The sequence below is a fragment of the Mandrillus leucophaeus genome, unplaced genomic scaffold (assembly GCF_000951045.1).
Source record: "Mandrillus leucophaeus isolate KB7577 unplaced genomic scaffold, Mleu.le_1.0 Scaffold2, whole genome shotgun sequence".
In the NCBI taxonomy this organism is placed as follows: Eukaryota; Metazoa; Chordata; class Mammalia; order Primates; family Cercopithecidae; genus Mandrillus; species Mandrillus leucophaeus.
In genome coordinates, this window is record NW_012102031.1 from 9,001,922 (window position 1) to 9,008,776 (window position 6,855).

At 46.9% G+C, this 6,855-nt stretch overlaps 1 pseudogene across 1 annotated transcript; it reads left to right on the top strand.

The window, feature by feature from the left end:
- Window positions 1–4,043: 4,043 nt before the first annotated feature.
- On the top strand, window positions 4,044–6,253 carry LOC105538938 (annotated as a pseudogene). Its single transcript, XR_001005985.1, has one exon. The product of XR_001005985.1 is annotated as an aconitate hydratase, mitochondrial pseudogene (transcript).
- Window positions 6,254–6,855: the final 602 nt, after the last annotated feature.

A 6,855-nucleotide genomic window follows, 5' to 3' on the forward strand; every position in this document is an offset into this window, starting at 1 on the left:
CTTCCTTCCTTCCTTCCTTCCTTCCTTCCTTCCTTCCTTCCTTCCTCTCTCCCTCCCTCCCTCTCTTCTTCCCTCTCTCCCTTTCTCTCTCTTTCTATCTTTTTGGAAAACTGGTCTTACATATTTACTAGCACACCACTGAGCAAAGAGATTAAGTAACTTGTCCATGGCCTTCCCTCTGAGTATTAAGACAAAGATTCAAACCCAGCCATTAACTCCAGCAACCATTCTATTAACCACATTCCTAGAAGACTAATACTGCTTATAAACAACCGAGTGTGTGTTTCATGAACCCACTTAACTGTTACCTGTCTTATACCCCATACCTTCTCTGATTTTTCACCTAGCTCTCCTCAACTCACAGAAATGTCATCTTTTCCTGGTATTCTCTGATCTACCTCAGGTCCTTAGTAAACTCTAAACTCTGGCAGAGTAGGGCCTGTGGCTCTGTCTGATTTATCATTGTAATCCACCTTTCTAGGATAATGCTTGGCACTATATTCAATTTTTTTTTTTTTTTTTGCACAGGGAATAAAAACAATTAATATGTGCATGTATTATTTCTCCTTCTGGAGTGTATGCTCCTTAATAATTAGTTCTATGATTCATTTCTAAGACCAGCAGCCCAACACCAGGCACAGAGCCACATATAGATTAAATACTCAGTAGCTATTTGTTTTAGTAAAAGTTACCAGAATTCAGGGATCAGCTTTTTTCTTATAGCAAAGCCTCCTGAGAGCAGGTTTTGATGAAATTGGAAGAAGACTAGGAAAATTCAGGACCCCAAGTTTGAAAGTGTAGGATGACCTTGGTCATGGTGTAGGGGCGATAGCCCGAGGCATAGATAATGGACAATATGTATAAGGGTATGATTGAGATTTAATGGGGTAAAGCACACTGACTGGAAGGGTTGGCTGTGATAGCCACCTTGCCTGTCTTCTGCTTTGTTGAGGCTCAGCACTTCAGATAGCTAAGAGCAATGATGTCTGTGTATGTGTTTCACATTAAAACAAAACGTAATTTGTTGTGGTGAAAATAACCCTAGCTAGGGCCCAAGGAGACCTGCATTTGAATCCTGGATGTGTTAGATTGCCTTAATGATCCCAATTTTCTTCCATGTATTCACACCTTTGTCAATAAACTTGGCAGCATGTTCCTGTTCTGATTCTGGGCTCATCTACTTGACCTACATTAGCCAATAAAAAAGTAACCATGTTCCAGTTACAATATTTGCTTTGTCCAATCGAATGAGACAGAAGTAATCATATGCCAGCTCCAAGACCATGTGCACATTTCATTGTTCCCTTAACTGTGCTATCGCTATGAGAAGGACTTTCCCTGATGATCCCAGCAAAAGGATGAGAGACACATAGATTAAACCCAACCACAGTGGAAACCAGCCCAGATCAGCCAACCCCTGGCAAACATGCAGACTTTTTCTTTTTTTTTTTTTTTAGATGGAGTTTCGCTCTTGTTGCCCAGGCTGGGGTACAATGGTGTGATCTTGGCTCACTGCAACCTCTGCCTCCCAGGTTCAAGCGATTCTCCTGCCTCAGCCTCCCGAGTAGCTGGGACTACAGGTATGTACCACCACACCCAGCTAATTTTTGTATTTTTAGTAGAGACAGGGTTTCCCATGTTGGTCAGGCTGGTCTCGAACTCCTGACCTCAGGTGACCCACCTGCGTCAGCCTCCCAAAGTGCTGGGATTACAGGTGTGAGCCACCCCAAACCTGCAGAGTTTTTACAAATCATAAATGATTAATGTCTAAGTGGTTGAGTTGTGGAGTGGTTATATAGCAATAGCTAACCGATACAGTGGCCCTTCAGTCTTAGTCAGCTCTGACTGCCATATCATAGGCCAGGTGGCTTAAACAACAGAAGTGTATTTTCTCACAGTTGCAGAGGCTAGAAAGTCCAGATCAAGGTGCCAGCCAATTCAGTTCTTGGTGAGAGCTGTTTTTGTGGCTGGGGGATGGTTGGTTTCTTGCTCCATGCTCATATGGCCTTTCCTGAGTGCATGCATTCAGAGAAAGAAGCAAGATTTCTGGTGTTTCTACTTGGAAATGGGATGGTAATCCAAACAGATCAGGGCCCCATCATCATGTCCTCTTTTAACCTTAATTACTTTCTTAGAAGACCTATCTTCAAATATAACCCCACTAGGGGTTAGGGCTTAGACACAGAAATTTTGGGAGGACATAAACGTTTGGTCCATACTACCTCCCTTAAAATTCTTTTACTCATCTGAAAGATAAGGATGTATGGTCATAATACACATCCAGTAAATACTTATTGAATCAAGAATATTGGACAATATATTTCTAAAAAACATTTCAAGATGGTTTTTTGTTTTGTTGCCATAAAGGCATCTAGAATTCATACAAGAGGGAAAAATGTCATCCTCTATTCTAATTAAACTGTCTGCAAGTAAGGAGGGGCATAGAGATGCCTAATATTTAAATACATGCAAGTATATTTAAGATTATTGAGCAGGGAACTCAGCTATTCCATTCAATTGTTCCTTCAGGTCCTAGATCAGCACTTGGCATAAAGAAGATAATTCAATTACCTACTTTACTGAATTGAAAAAAAGTTATCCAATTGAAAAAAAAAGACTGAGGGAATGAGTCAATCAGGTCTTGTGCCTGCCTATAGCTGTCCTCAAAAAGTTCAGGGAGATGAGGCAGGATACAATCTGAATCATGGGAAAGAACGGTCCTCTGCTTGACTAATAGGAAGTACAACGATGAAAACAGAGGAGGTGTTGAGCTGTCCTGATGGCTCAAGAGTTGCCTTGGGGCAGTCCAACTGGCACCTCCTTCCTGTTCCTCCTTCGTGATTACCACGCCATCCCACAGCTTGTTAACTGCAACTGATTCCAAACCACACTGATGTTCACCCTTTGTTCTCCAAACCTAATTGTGCTTGTCCTCAGTATCTGCCTGATTGTTCAAATGAGAGATGAGTCATCTCTCGCTTCTTTACATCCCACTCAATGGAGCCCACAGCTCCATTTCCCCACTGAAATGACAAAATCCAATTTGACCTTAATTGTAGCCACTGAGCTATCATTTGCTGGGGAGTGACCATGGGCCAGGCAGTGCCCGAGATGACTAGTCTAAAAGATCTCATCTAATCCTCATCATGACCTTATGATGTGAGTATACTCTTTATATCATATTGATTAAATAGGGACTCAGAAGGGTTAAGTGACTTTCCTGGGGACACAGAGTTGGATAAAGGGATTTGCACCTAATCTGATGAATTTTAAAAACCCTGTCCTTTCCACATTGTCAAATTATCTCCAGTCCAGATGCTTTCTTCTCTTCTTTCTCCATTGTCTCTGTTCTGTGGACTCGGGCATTCACCTCTGCCCCCATGGTACCTGCACATCTGTCTGCTATAGCTCTTATCATATGAGATGATAATTATTCACCTGCTTGACTAGTCTATCACTCTGCTAGCAATGTCTTATTCTCCCCTCTGTTCTGTATTCTCAGGTCTTTGTCAGATATATAGTACCTGTTCCAAAAATACTTTTAGAAATCAATTAAATTCCTTCATCTCTAATTACCAAACCTGTTATCTTTCACAGAGTAGAGGGTTACATCTGACATAAACTGTGAAGAAGACAATCTCCCCTATCAGCCCATTATTTTCTGTAAGAACAAGCCTAGTTAACCACCCCACACCCCCACAAAAGGGCCAGGGTTCTCTTCAGGTACTCCTGCTGTGAGACAAGAGTGGCAGAACGACTCCCACGCCCTGACAACTGGAAGAGGTCAAGCTCCCAAGGTGCCATCTGCTCCCATGGGTTTGGCCTGCCAGGGAAGAGCTCAGCAAATCCACCTGAAAGAGGGTGAAGGGTGATGAAGTCAGAGTGAGTGTTGGCTGATTGCCTGATTCCAGAGATTTACCCTCTTCCAGATGCTAGAAGCATCTTCACCCCATTTTCTTACTGCATTTTCCAGGCCTTGTAGTTACAATATATTCTCTTTTAAAACAAACACAGACGCGACCCCATCTTTGTCAGTGCACAAAATGGCGCCCTACAGCCTACTGGTGATCTGGCTGCAGAAAGCTCTGGGTGTGCAGCAGTACCATGTGGCCTCAGTCCTGTGCCAACAGGCCAAGGTGGCGACGAGTCACTTTGAGTCCAAGTACATCCACTATGACCTGGTAGAGAAGAACATTAACATTGTTCGCAAACGATTGAACCGGCCTCTGACCCTCTCTGAGAAGATTGTGTATGGACACCTGGATGACCCCGCCAGCTAGGAAATCGAGTGGGGCAAGATGTACCTGCAGCAGTGGCCAGACAGCGTGGCCATGCAAGATGCAACCGCCCAGATGGCCACACTGCAGTTCATCAGCAGCAGGCTCCCAAGGTGACCGTGCCGTCCACCATCCACCATGACCATCTGATCGAGGCCCAGCTCGGGAGTGAAAAAGACCTGCGCCGGGCCAAGGACATCAACCACGAAGTTTATAATTTCCTGGCAAATGCAAGTGTCAGATATGGCGGGGGCTTCTGGAAGCCTGGATCTGGAATCACTCACCAGCTTATTTTGGAAAACTATGAATACCTTGGGGTTCTTCTGATTGACACTGACTCCCATACCCCCAGTGGTGGCAGCCTGGGGGGCATCTGCATTGGAGTTGGGGGTGCTGAACTGTGGGTGTCATGACTGGGATCCCCTGGGAGCTGAAGCGCCCCAAGGTGATTGGCATGAAGCTGATGGGCTCCCTCTCCGGTTGGATTTCACCCAAAGATATGATCCTGAAGGTGGCAGGCATCCTCACAGTGAAAGGTGGCACAGGTGCAATCGTGGAATACCACGGGCCTGGTGTAGACTCCGTCTCCTGCACTGGCATGGCGATAGTCTGCAACATGGGTGCAGAAATTGGGGCCACCACTTCCGTGTTTCCTTATAACCACAGGATGAAGTAGTACCTGAGCAAGACCTGCCGGGCAGACATAGCCGATCTAGCTGATGAATTCGAGGATCACTTGGTGCCTGACCCTGGCTGCCATTATGACCAACTAACTGAAGTTAACCTCAGTGAACTGAAGCCGCACATCAATGGGCCCTTCACCCCTGACCTGGCTCCCCCTGTGGCAGAAGTGGGCAAGGTGGCAGAGAAGGAAGGATGGCCTCTGGACATCTGACTGGGTCTGATTGGCAGCTGCACCAATTCAAGCTATGAAGATATGGGGCACTCAGCAGCTGTGGCCAAGCAGGCACTAGCCCATGGCCTCAAGTGCAAGTCCCAGTTCACGATCACTCCATGCTCTGAGCAGATCTGCACCACCACTGAGTGGGACGGCTAAGCACAGACCTTGAGGGATGTGGGCGGCATCGTCCTGGCCAATGCTTGTGGCCCCTGCATTGGCCAGTGGGACAGGAAGGACATCAAGAAGCAGAAGAACATAACTGTCGCCTCCTACAACAGGAACTTCACGGGCTGCAATGACGCAAACCCTGAGACCCACGCCTTCGTCACATCCCCAGAGACTGTCACAGCCCTGGCCATTGTGGGAACCCTCAAGTTCAACCCAGAGACCAACTACCTGACACGCAAGGATGGCAAGAAGTTCAAGTTGGAGGCTCCTGATGCAGATGAGCTTCCTCAAGCAGAGCTGGACCCAGGACAGGACACCTACCAGCACCCCTGCAAGGGCTACCACTGATCACATCTCGGCTGCTGGCCCCTGGCTCAAGTTCCGTGGGCACTTGGAAAACATCTCCAACAACCTGCTCATTGGTGCCATCAACGTTGAAAATGGCAAGGCCAACTCCATGCGTGATGCTGTCACCCAGGAGTTTGGCCCTGTCCCTGCCACTGCCCGCTACTACAAGCATCATAGCATCAGGTGCATGGTAACTGGGGGATGAGAACTACGGTGAGGGCTTAAGGCAGGAGCACGCAGCACTGGAGCCTCGCCACCTCAGGGGCTGGGTCATCATCACCAAGAGCTTTGCCAGGATGCATGAGACCAACCTGAAGAAGCAGAACCTGCTGCCCCTGACCTTTGCTGACCCAGCTGACTACAGCAAGATTCGCCTTGTGGACAAGCTGACCTTTCAGGGCCTGAAGGACTTGCCCCTGGCAAGCCCCTGAAGTACATCATCAAGCACCCCAACGGGACCCAGGAGACCATCTTCCTGAACCACACCTTCAACAAGATACAGATCGAGTGGTTCCGTGCCGGCAGTGCCCTCAACAGAATGAAGGAGCTGCAGCAATGACGGCAGCACCTCCTCACAACCCCCTCCCCACCTCACCCAGCGCTGGTGTCATGTTCAAGTTCAGCTCCATGTGAGCCATCAGTGCCACCAGCCATGGCTTCTTACTCCAAGATGGTGCCACCAGACATGCTTCCTGCTCCCCGCTCAGCCCACAAGTGACTGTGGTTGGGGGGTTCTTAAAATAACTTTTTAGCCCCTGCCTTCCTATTTTTAGTTTGGTTCAGATCTTAAGGAGCTCCATGCAACTGTATTTATTTTTGATGACAAGACTCCCAGCTAAAGTTAGAAAAAAAAAAAAATACGGTGGCTCATGCTTATAATCCAAGATCACCTCAGGTCGGGAGTTCAAAACCAGCCTGGCCAACATGGTGAAAGCCCCGTCTCTACTAAAAATACAAAAATTAGCTGGGTGTGTGGTGTGCGCTTGTAATCCCAGCTACTGGGAGGCTGAGGCACAAGAATTGCTTGAACCCGGGAGGCGGAGGTTGCAGTGAGCCGAGAGTATGCCACTCCATTCCAGCCTGGCAACAAGAGTGAGACTCTGTCTCAAAAAAAAAAAAAAAACAATAACAACAACAAAAAACTAAATACAATAAAATAAA